The sequence below is a fragment of the Scyliorhinus canicula genome, chromosome 1 (genome assembly GCF_902713615.1).
Source record: "Scyliorhinus canicula chromosome 1, sScyCan1.1, whole genome shotgun sequence".
In the NCBI taxonomy this organism is placed as follows: domain Eukaryota; kingdom Metazoa; phylum Chordata; class Chondrichthyes; order Carcharhiniformes; family Scyliorhinidae; genus Scyliorhinus; species Scyliorhinus canicula.
This window is the reverse complement of record NC_052146.1, coordinates 134,797,576-134,817,509: the sequence shown is the minus strand read 5'-3', so window position 1 is coordinate 134,817,509 and position 19,934 is coordinate 134,797,576. Positions and strand designations below refer to the sequence as shown.

The 19,934-nt window shown below is 44.5% G+C and overlaps 1 protein-coding gene and 1 non-coding gene across 6 annotated transcripts in view; one reads left to right on the top strand and one right to left on the bottom strand.

Moving 5' to 3' along the window:
* macf1a (microtubule actin crosslinking factor 1a) overlaps window positions 1-19,934 on the top strand; it is an 837,043-nt gene that overhangs the window by 164,137 nt on the left and 652,972 nt on the right. The window lies entirely within an intron of this gene.
* Window positions 8,478-8,549, bottom strand: trnag-ucc. Its single transcript has one exon. It is a non-coding gene; the product is annotated as a tRNA-Gly (tRNA).

Sequence of the window (19,934 nt, the reverse complement as noted above, 5' to 3'; positions counted from 1 at the left end):
GCCCGGCAAACCACGCCCGCATGTTCTGGGAGTGCCCAGCGCTGGATGCGTTCTGGAGGGGCGTTGCGAGGACGGTGTCGAAGGTGGTGAACACCCGGGTTGAGCCGAGCTGGGGGCTCGCAATATTTGGTGTATCGGACGAGCCGGGAGTGCAGGAGGCGAAAGATGCCGGTATTCTGGCCTATGCTTCCCTGGTAGCCCGGCGGAGGATTCTGTTGCAGTGGAAGGATGCGAGGCCCCCAAGTGTGGAAGCCTGGATCAGCGACATGGCAGGGTTTATTAAATTAGAGAAGGTAAAATTTGCCTTAAGAGGTTCCGTTTCTTCAGGCGGTGGCAACCGTTCCTAGACTTTCTGGCGGAGGGTTAGGAGATGGTCAGCAGCAGCCCAGGGGGGATACTTTGTGTTTATTATTGTATTTATTATTGTTTATCGTTTAATGGGGGGCAGGTAGTCTGGGGGAATGTGTGATATAGCTATAATCTGTTCATTTATGCGTTTTTTGGTGTTTCTCTTATTTTTGTAAGTGGGGGGGGGATTTGTTTGTTGTTGAAAATGTGAAAAATTTTGAATAAAAATAATTTAAAAAATAACACCTGTCCCACCCATCCCTTCCTCCACCTCATTTGGTCCCCCTTTTTAAAGAGGGAAGTCTTAACCCGGTTAAACCCGGCACCCCTCTTCGCCAGGTCGGCCCCCTTCCCAGGTACAATTCCTGGTCTGCCTCTCCTTGCCCACGCTTACCCACCTGAGGCCTCCTCATCAGTGCCCTGTGCGTTCCCTTGACCGCCAGGGGCCAGTCAAAGGCCCATCAATTTCTCCAGCATCTTTGGAAAAAATGAAATGAAAATCGCTTATTGTCACAAGTAGGCTTCAAATGAAGTTACTGTGAAAAGCCCCCAGTCACCACATTCCGGTGCCTGTTCGGGTAGGCTGGTATGGGAATTGACAGGTGCTGCTGGCCTGCCTTGGTCTGCTTTAAAAGCCAGCTCTTTAGCCCTGTGCTAAACTAGCCCCTAATGCCACGTATGCCCCGGCCCCCGCACCTTCAATACCTTCAGACACCCCAACAATACTGAGGTTTTGCCTATTGGAGCGATTCTCCAGATCCTCCACCTACTCCCTCAGCCTCTTCTGGCTCTCCTGCATCATTCCCATCTCAGCCACCAATGAACCAACTTGTCCTCGTGCTCCACCACCGCCTCTTCCACTTTCTGGATCACCAGGCTTCTGGCACTGGGTGGTGAAAGGCTATTGGGGATCGACAGGAATGTGGTCTTGAGGTTACTATCAGATGAACCACAATCTTCTTGAATGGTGGACGAACTCGAAGGACTGAATGGCCTACTCTTAATTTGTTTGTTTGCATTACAGAAGAACCTAAACAAATTGGTAATGAAAAGTTGATTCCTAAATTTTCACTTCAAGTAATAAATTATAATAGCTTAAATTATTTACTTACGATCGGAACTCTATTCCAGAAAAATAAACTCTTTTGAGCTTGCTATGACTGCAAAGGTGCCAGGAGTTTTTTTATTCAGAAAGAATAAGTTTGTCGTCGCAATCATGGTTGTTGTAAATTCTCATGTGACTTCAATTGTCTAATGTTATAACTGCCTGAAGCAATTCTTCTCATTTTTAAAATATATTTAGAGTACCCAATTCATTTTTACTAATTAAGGAGCAATTTTAGCGTGGCTAATCCACCTACTCTGCACATCTTTTGGATTGTGGGGCGAAACCCACGCAAACACGGGGAGAATGTGCAAACTCCACATGGAGAGTGCCCCAGAGCTGGGATCGTACCTGGGACCTCGGTGCCATGAGGCGGCAGTGCTAACCACTGAGCCACTGTGCTGCCCTGAACAATTCTTCTCTAAATAACAATGACGTTTTATCATGACCACCGTTTGTCACCAGGAACTTATTTTCTGCATGTTAGTGTGATATGCCAAGTGTGATGCCATGTGTTAAGGAGTAGGAGCAATTTATTCAAGTTAACATAAACTTTACTGCTAGGTAAGTCCTTTTCATGAAAGAGCTCTTCTCACCACTTCTTCTTGTGTAGCTTTGTTTCATGATATGATTGGGATGTGTTGATGTTCTGAGGGGCCTGTATACCTATTTCGGATAACTACTGGTACTGGAGGGAGCTTGGAACAAAGTTTGAGGAGGAGGGTGTGAAGAAAGATAAAGTTAAAGCAGGCAACAGTTCTGATGGTCATGCTTCATGGAATTTAATTGTATTTTGAAGTAAAACAAAAGTACCATTTTTTTGTGGGAACTATTCTATATGCACAAGGATTATTAAATCTTCATTATTCACTTTATATCTCCATCTTTCTGGAAAGGTTATAGTTTGGACTGTTTTAGACCCAAATGTAAGGTATTGAGCACGTGAGATTTAGTTGCTTGTATTAGATTTGAAAGTAAAAGTTTTACTACAAATTGCCTATTGAAAATGATGCAGGCATTTCAATTTTTGGAGCAAAATCTGCAAGTCAATTTGAATTTTAGTTGCAGGGCTGAATTTTTGAGTGTTTTTTTTTGACCAAATCAGGACCAATTAAAAAAATTGCATTATATTTGGAACTATAATCTGTAATTTACAGAGTCAAGTAAGGATAGTGGGTCATTCTGTGATGTAATTACAATGTTACCTTTTTTCTACCAAGGCAGTGTCAAAGATAAATCAAATGCCTACAGTGCAGAAGGAGGCCATTCAGCCCTTCGAGTCTGCACAGAGCTTCTGAAAGAGCCCCAGCTGATGGGAGGGAGAGTCTCGTATCCAAGTTTACTGATGACACAAAGATGGGTGATTTTGTAAACCATTTAGTTGTAAGCATAAAATTACAAAGAGGTAGTAATAAATAAGTGAATAGACCAAACTTTGGCAAATGGATTCAGTATAGGCAGATGTTTGGTTATCCACCTGGGATCTAAAAAGAATTGATCAGTGCATATTCTGATGGTGAAAGGCTAAAAGCATTGGAGGTATGCATGCAGGCCATTCAAATGTTGTGGACAGGAAAAAAAAACGGTAATTGAAATATTGACCTTTTTATATTCAGAGGATTAGATGCCAAACTGCAGCTATGCAAATCCCTTGCTGTTCCACCTATTCTATTTCCACTGGTTGGGTTGTCTAGGGTTAGGGAGCAGAGCCTGAAAATAAAAACCTGACATTTCAGGAGTGACTTTAGGAATCATTTCTGCACTGGAAGGGTGGATGGCTGAAGGAATTGAGGGGCTAAATTGCGCCTCTGTTCCTTTCTAGTATTTACATGTATAGAATTATCGGGCACAAGTATTTTGAAGCTTCTGAACCACATCCATCATGTAAAAGCAATCATGCTTTTTTCACAATTAATATCAGTTGTGTCTGCACGTCATTGTTTTAAATTCCCTAATTTGTTATTCAAAATAATGTTTCTTACAGAGGTGTTAATTTTTGATTTATTTTGGTCAGATTTTCTACCATGCATGAACACCAAGATGCAGCAAGCTAGTGCAATTGAAGCTGCTTAAATGGAATATCTGTGGAATGTAGAGTATTCCTGTCTATTGTAGCCAGGAAGTCTGGATCTGAGTTGATTTGCTGAACACAGAATCAGCTGTTCAATTTTGTGTCATCCAGGAAACCAACTGTGACATACTTCAAATTTGAGGAACCCCTAGCAAACCCACAGACTGTCATGCATATGCCAATAAATGACTTTATCATTCAGTAATGCAAAACTTTGCACAATCCTTTTGGACATTTGAGCAGGATAGACCTAAGGAGCTGACCTAGCTCCTGTTGTTTCACTTGCCAAGTGTTTATTGGTTAGTGAGAATTCTGGATGTGAATGCTATATTTACTCACATTCTCATCTGTTGCTGAAGGTTATTTTAACCACTTTGAATATCATTGGCAATTTCAATACCTTTCTATCTGAGGCTCTTTCTTTATGGAAAATCACAAGCTCAAAGTAGAGTTTGACCCAAAATAAAAATGCAAATTGAGAATTTTGTAGTTTACCTTTCGTTTAGAAATACAGTACCATGGTCTTTAATGATGCAGTGAACCTACTGTGTGAGATAATGTCAATAATGCTCAAGAGGTTTTCACCCGTATTTGTGATAAGAGTGTACAAATGTACGGTTGGTTGGCTTTATTCTCTAAATGACGCATGAGGCCAGAAGTATCAACTTCTACAATTTTGAAATGTATTGAATATTTTCTTCCTCTAATCAGTTAATGTGCAACAACTGTTGAATACAATTAAAATAATCAAGAATTTATAAACTAACTGTACAAAAAAACTCATTTCATAACCTGGGGCTGCTTCGGTAGCTATGATTTCTTAGAAACAGCACCAACACATAGAACAGTACAGCACAGAACAGGCCCTTTGGCCCTCAATGTTGTGCCGAGCCATGATCACCATACTCAAACCCACATATCCACCCGTAACCCAACAACCCCCCCCCCCCCCCCCCCCCCCCCCCCCTTAACCTTACTTTATTAGGACACTACGGGCAATTTAGCATGGCCAATCCACCTAACCCGCACATCTTTGGACTGTGGGAGGAAACCGGAGCCCCCGGAGGAAACCCACGCACACGGGGAGGACGTGCAGACTCCACACAGACAGTGACCCAGCCGGGAATCGAACCTGGGACCCTGGAGCTGTGAAGCATTTATGCTAACCACCATGCTACCCTGCTGCCCTTCTGCACTTCTATTTGTAACTCTCAAACACCTATTTCCACTAACCACAGATCTGAGTGTTAAGGGCAGCATTCTCTCCCCGCCACTCAAAGGAACAGCAAACTTCACAATCAATGTCAAGCCTACCTGTTTAAATGTGGTCCGCTAGCGGCCAGTGAGCGGACTGTATACTGACGGATGCATAAACTGGTGCAGAAAGTAGCTAATGTTAAATTCAGCACAAACTCCACTCTCCTAAACAAGCCTGATGAAAATAGTTGGACTCAATATTGATTTTAAAATTGGCTAATCCTTGGAAATCAACCTGCTGCGATTGCAGACAGGATCATTAGAAGTTGATAAATGATCATTGATCTTTATTGTTGGAATCTGAGGTTGGATTTTGAACCCTCCAACACATCTGTGCTACTCTAATTCTGGTCTCTTGAACATTTCCAATTTTTAATCATTCCATCTTTGGCAGCAATGCCTCTAGTAGCCAAAACTCTCAAACTTGGGCAGTCCCTCTCTGCCTCTCTTTCCCTTTTTTTAAATGATGCTCCTTATAACTCAACTCTCTGACCAGGCTATTTGTCATCTTCTGTTGTTGCTCCTTATGCAAATTGATGCCAAATTTTGTTTTCTAGTGCTCCTGTGCCTTGGTACGTTAGTTAAAGGCGCTATAGAAATGCGAGTTATGATTTGCAGGATTTCTAAAACTGCCGTTCACCTTTCCTGCTTGGTTTCTATAATCAATGTGTTTTGTAATTCTTGAACAGTGTTGCAGGTAAGAGACCTAAAAACCTATTAGGAAATTGAAAGCAAATGACAATAGGCTTTGAACTGTTTGATCATTTGTAATGTTTTATCATAGATAATATCATAGAATTTACAGTGCAGAAGGAGGCCATTCGGCCCATCGAGTCTGCACCGGCTCTTGGAAAGAGCACCCTACCCAAGGTGAACACCTCCACCTTATCCCCGTAACCCCACCCAACACTAAGGGCAATTTTGGACACTAAGGGCAATTTATCATGGCCAATCCACCTAACCTGCACATCTTTGGACTGTGGGAGGAAACCGGAGCCCCCGGAGGAAACCCACGCACAAACGGGGAGGATGTGCAGACTCTACACAGACAGTGACTCGAGCCAGAATCGAACCTAGGACCCTGGAGCTGTGAAGCAATTGTGCTATCCACAAGGCTACCGTGCTGTGTCTTTAGATTTAAAAAAACAGCTACAGCAAAGAGATGGCAGTGGAAGAACCAAAGCATGTGAGAGTAATGCCATACTATATATGATTTCATAAATGCAGTCCTCTGGGCTTTATCCTGATTGTTGCACATTTTGGAACTTAATTTCATTTAAGAGATGTATACAAGTAAAAACAATCTTGAGGATGCTTGAGATCTGAAATAAAAATGGAAAATGCTAGAAAAACTGAGCGGGTCTGGCAGCCAAGAGTCATATGGGACTTGAGTTAAATCTGTTTATCTCTATGCATATGCTGCCAGACCCACTGAGGTTTACCAGTGTTTTGTTATTAAACAGCAATCTGTTAAAAGCTTGTCCCGGTCATATAGATTGCTAAATGTTTAAATGTACTTATTTTTGGCTAAAGATCATCGAGATAGTGGGATTATTTTCTATTGTATCGTTCCAGTACTACTGTAACTGACATTCAACTTATTCCATTATGGTCTGTTGTTTGACATATTTTTGACATGGTCTTGTCTCCCTACTTTGTAGTTTCTATTTTTCTTTTGCTCCATTTTTGTTTTGTAGGATGTCCATATTTTATCGGTTGACAGTTTGTAAATTATGTTGTGAATTCCTTTTGTGCACTGTAGCATGCTGTGTCCTCTTGCTAGCCAAGCAACTGTTAGGATCCCTCACCGTTATCAAAAAAAATCTTCTATCAACTTTAAGACAAATTGGGGCTGTTTGGTGCAGTCTGAATTTTGTGCACATGGAAGAATTACTGGAGGAGGAGGATTGATATATTGATACATCTCATTTTCTTAAAAGGTAAAGGGCCAAGACTTTTATAGGTTGCGCTGCTTAAGTTCTTCAGAACCAGGATACCAAATATTTCAGTCCCTCTGGGCAATAAGGTTCACAACTGGATTCCATGCAGCTGGTTTAAGATTTAAACATTGCTGACACTGTAGTGTTCACTGGCAAGCCACCTGTTCCCAAACAACTGAAGCTTTCTGACAAGATGATGCTTGTTTCTCTAAAGAATACAGGATAGTTGGAATTTTGAGCAATTCAGAATACTGATTTATGACACTGGAGGCTGGAGCTGCTTGTTCTCAAAGTTTTGCAATCTTAAAAGCTGGATTTTTATTGGTGCATTCTAATTATTTGTTTTGGAATCCTTTAAGAAATATCGCACACAGAGCTACAGTTAATTGTGATTTATATATTATATTCCTGCAACTTTAACTTTAAGTCAGACAGTCTGACATTCGTGAACTTGAAATCCAGCAAGTTAAACCATCCTGTTTTACATGTGACTGGCTGCCTTACGAATCTATTCACTCCTAATCCTGTTTCAGTACGATACTAACATCTGCTTTGGCCTGCGGCACAGGCTTTAAAAGTAGACTTAGGAATTTTCTTGGGTTAGGCTGGTTTAAAAGTACCCAGTTCATTTGATCTGAATAGCCAGTTCAGATTAGTGGACATTTTGATAATTGCAGAGATTTCACCCCCCCCCCCCCCCCCCCCCCCCAACTTCCCCTCCAAGCACTGTAGCATCACTGCCCGTCTCCAGAGAGCTCAAAGCCAACAGTCTAGCATACAGCCTTTCTTTTAAATGTGCATTTCCATAGTTTAATGGGACCTCCTCAGGCCAAGATGCAATACATTAAAAGGTTGAGGCAGATATGACTGACCTGAACTCCAGCCATGACTGGAGTTGGGCGCAAGTCCAGCATTTGGGGGAAGCTGACTAATCCACACCCTTCTTTAGGACTGATCCAAATCATAGGCTGCAGTAATGCAGCTATAATGATGTGCATAAAAACGTATGAACATAAAAAGTAGCAAAGTAAGCTATATGGTCCCTCAAGCCTGCCCTACCATCCATTATGGCCGTAGCTAAACTTCTACATTAATTCTACTTCCTTATTAATAGCAATCGTTTAGTGTCACAAGTAGGCTTCAATGAAGTGACTGTGAAAAGCCCCTATTATGGTCCATTTCCTTGATTTATGTAGTGCCCAAAAAACTATAGATCTAGGTCTTGAATATACGAGGCCCTTGGGAATAAATAAAAAAATCTAAGATTCACAATCATTGAGTGAAATGATCCAAATTGGCTGACCCCTTATCCCAAAACTATAACTCTATAGTTTTAGATTCAATTGTCAGGTGAAATTGACTCTTAGCATCTACCCTGTCACATACTCTCAAAATTTGTTCAGTGAGATCATCTCTTATTCTTACTTCAGAGAATCTAAGCCCCATTCTACTGAATATCCCACTGTCTATCTCGCGCGCAATACATTTAATTAATGCCTCCGGTATATCCTCCAGAACCGATGGGCGACTGTCAAACAAGTGCTGGTGCCTGTCTTGAAGCCAGCTCCACAGGCATTCAGGCAAAACTCCTGTGTGAAATCAACTTTGATGGATTAAACACTCTTAGTGGCCAAAGACTATTTTTCCTGCCATGTCCTATTTTCTTAACTATAAGTGGCCAAAGTTCCTCGGGAAAACCAAGAAAATGCTTCAAAGACACTCTGAAACTGTTCTTGAAGGATGATAGCTTTGTTTTTGCGATGGCCGGGAATCGAACCCGGGTCAACTGCTTGGAAGGCAGCTATGCTCACCACTATACCACCATCGCTCACTTGAAGGATGATAGCTTTGACTTGAATAATTGGGAGGAGCTTGCTACCAATCATTCAGAATAGCAACAACTTGCCCATCAAGCTGCTTAATGCTTTAGTCACAATGCCTTACTGATGAGATGGAACATTGGCAGGGAAGGAAAGAAAAGGAAGCAATTCTTGCATTTTAGATCACACTATCTGAGTTAATAATCAGACAGTTTAGTCACTTGAAGACTCTTGGCAAAAACTCATCACCCTGAGTACACATGATCCTTGAATCGGGGACATCCAATGAATGAAGAATTTTCATGCGCTGCTCTTGTATTCATTGTGGGCCATCGACAGACCAAGTAGTCTCCCTTTCCTCCATTTGAAATTGCACAATTAAGATTAGCCACCCATATTTTAAGAGTGATCTCATCTAGAAACCCAGTACAAGTAGAACGATGGAATTAACATATCCTCAATTGAACCAATCAAAAAGGACATCAAGATCAACACCTGCTTGGAAATCTGATACAGGAAACCTTCATTTAAAAAAAATAAAAATAATTTTTATTGAAAAATTTTGTATTTATACAACAACAAACAGTAATGAAAATAGCAACGGTCTCTAACAATAACAGTCATAACACCCCCAGAACCGTAACAGCCCGTACACCGAACCCCCCACCCCCCCAACCCCAATGGCCAACAAAATAAATTAACAACAAATTAAATTAACAACATATTAAATTGAATAACCGTAGAACAAATAGATAACCCCCCCCCCCCGGTTGCTGCTGCTATTGACCCATTTCCCTATCTCTGAGCCAGAAAGTCCAAGAAAGGCTGCCACCGTTTATAGAACCCTTGTACTGATCCTCTCAGGGCGAATTTGACCCTTTCCAGTTTGAGAAACCCCGCCATGTCACTGATCCAGGTCTCCACACTTGGGGGTCTTGCATCCTTCCACTGCAGCAAGATCCGCCGCCGGGCTACTAGGGACGCAAAGGCCAGAACACCGGCCTCTTTCGCCTCTTGCACTCCCGGCTCTGCTGCAACCCCAAAGATCGCGAGTCCCCAGCCTGGTTTGACCCTGGATCCAACCACCCTCGACACCGTCCTCGCTACCCCCTTCCAAAATTCCTCCAGTGCCGGGCATGCCCAGAACATATGGGCATGGTTCGCAGGACTCCCCAAACACCTGACACACCTATCTTCGCCCCCAAAGAACCTACTCATCCAAGTCCCGGACATGTGAGCCCGATGCAGCACCTTAAATTGAATGAGACTAAGCCTCGCACATGAAGAGGAAGAGTTAACCCTCTCCAAGGCATCCGCCCAAGTCCCGTCCTCCATCTGCTCCCCTAATTCCCCTTCCCACTTAGCCTTCAGCTCCTCCACTGACGCCTCCTCCCTCTCCTGCATCATCTTATAAATGTCAGACACCTTCCCATCCCCGACCCACCCCCCCGAAAGCACCCTGTCCCTTGCCCCCAGCGAGGGCAGCAAAGGAAATCCCTCCACCTGCCGCCTAGCAAACGCCTTTACCTGCAAGTACCTGAATGTGTTCCCTGGGGGGAGCCCGGATTTCTCTTCCAATTCCCCCAGGCTCGCAAACCTCCCGCCCATAAACAGGGCCCCCAACTTCCTAATGCCCACCCTGTACCACCCCCTAAATCCCCCGTCGATGTTCCCCAGGACGAACCGATGATTCCCCCTTAATGGAGCCTCCACCGAGCCCTTCACTTCCCCCCCCCCTGTGCCGCCTCCACTGCCCCCATATTTTTAGGGTCGCCGCCACCACCGGGCTCGTGGTATACCTCGTGGGAGGGAGCGGCAACGGCGTCGTTACCAGGGCCCCCAGGCTCGTGCCTCCACAGGACGCCATCTCCATTCTTTTCCATGCCCCCCCCCCCCCCCCCCAAATCACCCATTTACGCATCATTGACACATTGGCCGCCCAATATTAACTCGAAAGGTTGGGCAGCGCCAGCCCCCCCCCATCTCTACCTCGCTCCAGAAAGACCCTCTTCACACTCTGAGTACCACGCGTCCACACAAAACTCAAAATGCTACTAGTCACTCTTCTGAAAAAGGCCCTGGAGATGAAGATGGGCAGGCACTGAAACAGGCACAAGAACCTCGGGAGCACCGTCATTTTGGCGGACTGCACTCTACCCGCCAACGACAGTGGCAGCATATTCCATCTTTTAAATTCCTCCTCCATCTGCTCCACAAGCCTGGTAAATTGAGCTTGTGAAGAGTCCCCCAGCTCCTGGCCACCTGCACCCCCAGGTACCTGAAACTCTTCCCTGCCCTCTTAAATGGGAGCCTTCCAATTCCCTCCTCTTGGTCCCCCAGGTGCACCACAAACACCTCACTCTTGGCCAGATTCAGATTATAGCCTGAAAAGGCCCCGAACTCAGCCAACAGCTCCATCACCCTCGGCATCCCTCCCACTGGGTCCGCCACAAACAGTAACAGGTCATCTGCATACAACGGCACCCGATGTTCCTCCCCACCCCGCATCATACCCCTCCACCTTCCTGACTCCCTCAACGCCATCGCCAAAGGTTCGATTACCAGTGCAAACAACAAGGGGGACAGGGGGCACCCCTGCCTGGTCCCTCGGTAGAGCCGGAAGTACTCCGACCTCCTCCCATTCGTAGCCACACACGCCATCGGGGCCTCATACAGTAGCCTCACCCACTTAATAAACCCTTCTCCAAATCCAAACCTCTCCAGCACCTCCCATAGGTACCACCACTCCACTCTATTGAAGGCCTTCTCCGCATCCAGCGGCACCATTATCTCCGCCTCCCCCTCAATCGCCGGCATCCTAATGACATTTAGCAACCTCCGTACATTCGTATTCAGCTGCCTTCCCTTAACAAAACCTGTCTGGTCCTCGTGTATCACCCCGGCACACAGTCCTCCATCCTGGTGGCCAGGGTCTTTGCCAGCAACTTGGCGTCTACATTAAGGAGAGATATGGGCCTGTACTATAATTAAGGCTAATGACAGGCTATGAGTAAGGATATTATGCTTCAGTTTTACAAGGCATTGGTAAGACCACATCTCGAATACTGGGTGGAATCGTCACAAAATTGCACATGGCAGTTGAATGTTCCTCCTGCAGAATGTGTCCCTTCTGACTACATCTGCGGGAAGTGCACCCAACTCCAGCTCCTCGAGAGCCGCGTTAGGGACCTGGAGCTGGATGAACTTCGGATCATTTGGGAGGCAGAGGAGGTTATTGAGAGGAGTTATAGGGAGGTAGTCACACCTCAGGTAAAAGAAGAAGGTAGATGGGTTACCGTCAGGGGAGGGAGAGGGAACCGGCAGGCAGTGCAGGGATCCCCTGTGGTCGTTCCCCTCTATAACAAGTATACCGTTTTGGATACTGTTGCGGGGGACGACTTACCAGGGGTAAGCAATAGGGCACAGGTCTCTGGCACAGAGTCTGTCCCTGTTGCTCAGAAGGGAAGGGAGAAGAGGAACAGAGCACTTGTCATTGGGGACTCCATAGTTAGAGGAACAGACAGGAGGTTCTGTGGGAACGAAAGAGACTCCCGGTTGGTGTGTTGCATCCCAGGTGCCAGGGTTCGTGATGTCTCTGATCGTGTTTTTGGGATCCTTAAGGGGGAGGGGGAGCAGCCCCAAGTTGTGGTCCACATAGGTACCAATGACATAGGTAGGAAGAGAGATGGGGACTTGAGACAGAAATTCAGGGAGCTAGGGTGGAAGCTGAGAGCTAGAACAAACAGAGTTGTTATCTCTGGGTTGTTACCCGTGCCACGTGCTAGCGAAGTGAGAAATAAGGAGAGAGAGGAGTTGAACACGTGGCTCCAGGGATGGTGCAGGAGGGAGGGTTTTGGTTTCCTGGATAATTGGGGCTCATTCTGGGGTAGGTGGGACCTCTACAAACAGGATGGTCTTCACCTGAACCAGAGGGGTACCAATATCCTGGGGAGGAGATTTGCTAGTGCTCTTCGGGGGGGTTTAAACTAATTCAGCAGGGGGATGGGAACCTAAATTGTAGTCCCAGTGTACAGGATGTTGAGAGTACTGAGGTCAGGGATAGGGTTAAAAGTTCGAAAGAGGGCACCGGCAAGCAGGACGCTGGTTTGAAGTGTGTCTACTTCAACGCCAGGAGCATCCGGAATAAGGTGGGTGAGCTTGCAGCATGGGTTGATACCTGGGATCTCGATGTTGTGGCGATTTCGGAGACATGGGTAGAGCAGGGACAGGAATGGTTGTTGCAGGTTCCAGGATTTAGATGTTTCTGTAAGAACAGAGAAGATGGTGAAAGAGGGGGGTGTGTGGCATTGTTAATCAAGGAAAGTATTACGGCGGTAGAAAGGACGCATGAGGACTCGTCTACTGAGGCAGTATGGGCCGAGGTTAGGAACAGTAGAGGAGAGGTCACCCTGTTGGGAGTTGTCTATAGACCTCCGAATAGTTCCAGAGATGTAGAGGAAAGGATTGCAAAGATGATTCTTGACAGGAGCGAGAGCAACAGGGTAGTTGTTATGGGGGACTTTAACTTTCCAAATATTGACTGGAAATACTATAGTTCGAGTACTATAGATGGGTCAGTTTTTGTGCATTGTGTGCAGGAGGGTTTTCTGACACAGTATGTAGACAGGCCAACAAGGGGCGAGGCCACATTGGATTTGGTACTGGGTAATGAACCCGGCCAGGTGTTAGATTTAGATGTAGTTGAGCACTTTGGTGATAGTGATCACAACTCGGTTATGTTTACTTTAGCAATGGGCAGGGATAGGTCTATACCGCAAGGCAAGAATTATAGCTGGGGGAAAGGCAATTATGATGCTATTCGGCAAGATTTAGGATGTATAGGATGGGGAAGGAAACTGCAGGGGATGGGTACAATCGAAATGTGGAGCTTTTTCAAGGAACAGCTACTGCGTGTCCTTGATAAGTATGTACCTGTCAGGCAGGGAGGAAGTTGTCGAGCAAGGGAACCGTGGTTTACTAAGGAAGTTGAAGCACTTGTCAAGAGGAAGAAGAAGGCTTATGTTAGGATGAGACATGAAGGCTCAGTTAGGGCACTTGAGAGTTACAAGTTAGCCAGGAAGGACCTAAAGGGAGAGTTAAGAAGAGCGAGGAGAGGACACGAAAAGTCGTTGGCGGATAGGATCAAGGAAAACCCTAAGGCTTTCTATAGGTATATCAGGAACAAAAGAATGACTAGAGTAAGATTAGGGCCAATCAAGGATAGTAGTGGAAAGTTGTGTGTGGAATCAGAGGAGATAGGGGAAGCATTAAATGGATATTTTACGTCAGTGTTTATACTGGAGAAAGACAATGTTGTCGAGGAGAACACTCAGGTTCAGTCGACCAGGCTAGATGGAATTGAGGTTCAAAAGGAGGAGGTGTTAGCAATTTTAGAAAATGTCAAAATAGATAAGTCCCCTGGGCCAGATGGGATTTATCCTAGGATTCTCTGGGAAGCCAGGGAGGAGATTGCAGAACCTTTTTTCCTTGATCTTTATGTCATCTTTGTCGACAGGAATAGTGCCGGAAGACTGGAGGATAGCAAATGTTGTCCCCTTGTTCAAGAAGGGGAGTAGAGACAACCCTGGTAATTATAGACCTGTGAGCCTTACTTCAGTTGTGGGTAAAATGTTGGAAAAGGTTATAAGAGATAGGGTTTATAATCATCTTGAAAAGAACAAGTTGATTAGCGATACTCAACACGGTTTTGTGAAGGGTAGGTCATGCCTCACAAACCTTATTGAGTTTTTTGAGAAGGTGACCAGACAGGTGGATCAGGGTAAAGCTGTTGATGTGGTGTATATGGATTTCAGTAAGGCGTTTGATAAGGTTCCCCACGGTAGGCTATTGCAGAAAATAAGGAAGTATGGAATTGAAGGTGATTTAGTGGTTTGGATCAGTAATTGGCTAGCTGAAAGAAGACAGAGGGTGGTGGTTGATGGCAAATGTTCATCCTGGAGTTCAGTTACTAGTGGTGTACCGCAAGGATCTGTTTGGGGCCACTGCTGTTTGTCATTTTTATAAATGACTTGGAAGAGGGTGTAGAAGGATGGGTTAGTAAATTTGCAGATGACACGAAGGTCGGTGGAGTTGTGGATAGTGCTGAAGGATGTTATAGGATACAGAGGGACATAGATAAGCTGCAGAGCTGGGCTGAGAGGTGGCAAATGGAGTTTAATGCGGAAAAGTGTGAGGTGGTTCACTTTGGAAGGAGTAACAGGAATGCAGAGTACTGGGCTAATGGCAAGATTCTTGGTAGTGTAGATGAACAGAGAGATCTCGGCATCCAGGTACATAAATCCCTGAAAGTTGCCACCCAGGTTAATAGGGCTGTTAAGAAGGCATATGGTGTGCTAGCCTTTATAAGCAGGGGGATTGAGTTTCGGAACCACAAGGTCATGCTGCAGCTGTACATAACTCTGGTGCGGCCGCACCTGGAGTACTGCGTGCAGTTCTGGTCACCACATTATAGGAAGGATGTGGAAGCTTTGGAAAGGGTTCAGAGGAGATTTACTAGGATGTTGCCTGGTATGGAGGGAAGGTCTTACGAGGAAAGGCTCAGGGAATTGATGTTGTTTTCGTTAGAGAGGAGAAGGCTGAGAGGTGACTTAATAGAGACATATAAGATAGTCAGAGGGTTAGATAGGGTGGACAGTGAGTCTTTTTCCTCGGATGGTGATGACCAACACGAGGGGACATAGCTTTAAATTGAGGGGTGATAGATATAGGACAGATGTCAGAGGCAGTTTCTTTACTCAGAGAGTAGTAGGGGTGTGGAACGCCCTGCCTGCAACAGTAGTAGACTCGCCAACTTTAAGGGCATTTAAGTGGTCACTGGATAGACATAGAACATAGAACAGTACAGCACAGAACAGGCCCTTCGGCCCTCAATGTTGTGCCGAGCCATGATCACCCTACTCAAACCCACGTATCCACCCTATACCTGTAACCCAACAACCCCCCCCCCCAAACCTTACTTTTATTAGGACACTACGGGCAATTTAGCATGGCCAATCCACCTAACCCGCACATCTTTGGACTGTGGGAGGAAACCGGAGCACCCGGAGGAAACCCACGCACACAGGGGGAGGACGTGCAGACTCCACACAGACAGTGACCCAGCCGGGAATCGAATCTGGGACCCTGGAACTGTGAAGCATTTATGCTAACCACCATGCTACCCTGCTGCCCCAAGGCTGGGCTTGTTTCCATTAGAGTTTAGAAGAGGTGAGAGATGACTTGATTGAATAACATATGGATGAAAATGGAATAGTGTAGGTCAGATAGGCTTCAGATGGTTTCACAGGTCGGCGCAACATCGAGGGCCGAAGGGCCCGTACTGCGCTGTAGTGTTCTATGTTCTATGGTGTTGGATCAGGCATGAAAGGCTGTGTGAAATTTGCAGGCTTTTCTTGCCTGATTTGACAATTTCAGAGCAATTTCAAATTGGGGGTGGGGGGGGGGAATCAAAACCCCTCACCCCCCAAATGGACATTGGTGCTCCCAGGCAGTGCTGGGGGTACTGCAGAGGGCAATGCCCAGGTGTATTCCTCTACCCACAGGGGCTACAGGCATATCCAAGCCCCCGGCATGGTTGTCATGACTGGTTTTCGGGTGCAGTTGGTTGGGGAGGATAGATTGTGGTCACCGTGTAGTTTTGGTCCCCTTATTTAAGGAAGAATGTAAATGTATTGGAAGAGTTTAAAGGGAGGTCTATTAGATTGAAATCTGGAATGAACAGATAGTCTTGTGAGGAAAGGTTGGACAGGCTGGGCTTGTTTCCATTAGAGTTTAGAAGAGGTGAGAGATGACTTGATTGAATAACATAAGATCCAGAATGGTCTTGACAAAATGGAAAGGATGTTTCTTCTTGCGGGTGAGAAATAGAGGGGAACTTTCTTTAAGGATTTTGCCTCGAGATAGAGGTGGGGTGATTGAATATATTTTGAGGTAGATAGATTCCTGTTGGGAAAAGTTAATCACGTGTGGGAGTGTGAATTTGAAACACAAATCGATCTTATTGAATGGCAATCTCAAAGGGCCGAATGGCCTAGTTTTCCCATTTTGTTCTTCGTAAATTGAATTTGCAGTTTAAAATTTGGGTGTTAACATTTTTATATTCTAATTACTAGTCAGGGTTTCAGTATTTTGGAGTTCTTAGTTGATTGAAGGTGCTCCTCTGAGTGGTAATGTGCAATCATAATGCATTCCAGTCATGTGTTATGGCTGAGTTAATGTATAATTTACACAGGCTCCATATAAATACAACAGTCATAGTTTTTGGTGCCATCTTTTCCAGTGCGGTGTTTATTTTCTCAATCCCCCCCCCCCCTCAAAGAATTAAAAATAGTAGCATCAAAGACACATTGGTGGAATGTTAAAGGTATCTTCAATTATTGAGATGTTTGTAAGCCTGCCACGGTCAAGTGATTCCCATTTCATTAGACCTTCCACTTCATAAACTGTTGGCAAGATGCAACAACTTGAACTTTCCACGAAGCGGCAATCATCATTGCATTGTGACTCTGCTTGAACCTATGGTGCTTTGTATTGCTGGCCGTGTCTTCCAAGTTCAGCTTCAGAAATATTGAGTTACAATCCCATGAAGAACTCCATTATAGCATACTGGGTAAATGAAGATGAGCAAATATTTTTCTTATGGCTACCTTAAGGTAAGTTTATGTGAGTGGGCAGGTAGATGTCGGGTTCGGTCAGGAGGGTTGTCGAGGGGGGGTGGTTCTGTAATTATCCAGGGGATTGTTTTTTTTCTGTCCAACATTTCCTGGGTAACTATACAGGTAAGTCATGCAGAACTGTCCAAACTCCAATTCTACAACTCTTGAGTCGAAGACTTTTGCATAGGGTCCCGGGGAACAGTGGAGTTGCTAGTCTATTACCAAGGATGTCAGCATGTTCGGACTTCCAGTAGGGTTCCGATGTACATCTTTGGCATATGTCTGATCTGGGCCAGTATTTTACTGTTGGTTTCTTTTGACATTAAAGTAGCTGAAATGCTGGACATCGTTATGAGCTTGGTATGAGAAACTGTTGTCCCTCCCTAAGACACCTTTGAATTTTCAGCTTCTGTTAAAGTTTATACTATTTAAAAGTTATTGAAGTGATGACATGTTTGGAAACGTCTATCATTTTCCAAAACCAATTAAATAAATGTACTCCACCCAGGATGTTTTGGAGCTACTGATTTCTGGCAGTCATGGAACTTCACTCGCTTTACTTATTTAGCTTAGTAAAATGCATTTTAAGAAACTTTTTTAAAATTGAAGTACCACCTCACAGTTCATTGTGGAGTTGATTTGTGTCTATTTTGCACCCTTTTTGCCCTTCCAGCCTAGCAGAAGCCCCCCTGACTCCCACGCCCTATGAAGGACTTCCCTTGGCACTCTGGCAGTAACTTGCCATCCCTCGCCAGCAGGCATATGTTCCTCAATACTTCTACCGATTCACACCAGTGGGACTCTCAGCTGGGGCTGCTGGAGTATCCCAGCTGGTTAGTGAGTGGTGCATCCTGCCCGTCAAGGACATGTAAAATAGCTCTGGGACGTCAGGAAACCTGCTATGGCCGGCGTGGCGGACAAGGAGCCTGCGAAGGGTCTGCCACCTACCGCAATTCCAGATTTTAGGCCGATACGATTCTGCATAAAGCGGGTAGATCTGGAGGATCCCGTGGGTATTGAGTGCGCAGATCACATTGTTGCTATAGTTCTAGTTTAAAATGTAATTTAGTAGACTTTGTCGTGCAATTATTAAAAAATACGATTGGTATGTGGAATTTATGCACTTCAGAAAAACATATTTCCACTTTTCCTGTATATGAGGAAAATTTTGATGAATTACATGTTTTTACACCTGTGCCTGTCATTCAAACTCTGGTGTGGTGGTTGCTGTTTGTCTTCTATAATTCTGAAATACTTAAATATCTTATGGTTCACTTGTCTTTCACCTGCCTATCCACAGTAGTTAAAAGTGTGTTTCACAGGCAGAATGAAAGCTGCACCTGTCATGGATATTTGAAGACTGCATTCCAATGTCGGATCTTTTTAATGGCTGCAGACACAGCAATTTTAAAGGCGCTCAACAGATTCTCCAGTTATTTTGCATTCAGTTGCTGGCTATTTTGTTGGACAGGAGCTGAAATTGCTTTCCAGGAAGGACCATGTTTTATTTTACTTCATGTAAACTGATTTTCAAAAACAGCTTATTGATAATTGCCATGAATATAGACTTTATTTAGAACAGATAAAATTGATGGACATGATGCTTTCTTGCATCTGATTTATTCCTCCAAGTTTAGTCACACTTTTAGGTATTTTTTCAATTTGGCAAATCCTCTTGTGAAGTCTGTTGCAGATTTTACATTTGTCATGTTTGTTTTTAATTCCACTGCTTGAACAGATGCCCAGTACAAAAAAAGCTGTTAACTACGTGATTACCAGTTTTTCAGTTTTGTACGTTTTGACCAGTGCTTCAATTTTATATATAATTTGGTCATTCAAACTGAGAATACAGTGTATATTTGAATAGTATTTTGTATAATTATTTGGACGTGAAGGGGATTTTACATTTTAAGGTTATGTAGTTCAGTGTCTTTTAAGAAGGATGTTAGTTAGAAGCTGTCTAAATGTCTGGGGAAACTGTTGCACCTGCTTTTGTCATTTAAACTAAAATTCTTCGAATTTGCATGTAGAGATGCGAACTTCAATAGTAGCCTTAGTAACAGCCTCTGATCTGCCATGCTGTTTCTGTAAACACGTTGAACCATTGTAATTCATCCAGTTCTCACCCACCATACTAGACCTATCTGCTCTTCTTTAGTTGTGGCCTATCCTGTAGGCTTTTTCACCTGATGGACCTCCACTTTGCCATTCATCTATTGCCTGCAGTGGGAAACAGGCAGGAATAAAAATAATATTGGAAACTCGTTGAATCACTCCCTACCTCCCCATCGCGTGCACATGGCACGGGGCTAAAATCCATGCCTAATATGTCAGCTTGGTTTTCTTCATGTATTGTATTAATAGTTGATAAATTGAACTATTTGGGCAGAACGGTGGTGCAGTGGTTCGCACTGCTGCCCTCACGGCGCCGAGGCCCCAGGTTCGATCCCAGCTCTGGGTCACTGTCCGTGTGGAATTTGCACATTCTCCGCGTGTTTGCATGGGTTTTGCTCCCACGACCCAAATATGTGCAGGGTGGGTGGATTGGCCAAGCTAAATTGCCCCTTAATTGGAAAAAATGTGATTGCAGACTGGCCGGCATCAGTGAGAACTCTGTTTGATTGATTGGCTGGTGGTCAGTACATTGGTCCAAAAGGTTGTGCTCTGTCCAGTAACAGGCGGTTATTGGATCTGATCCCATTGGAATGTTTTTTGGTG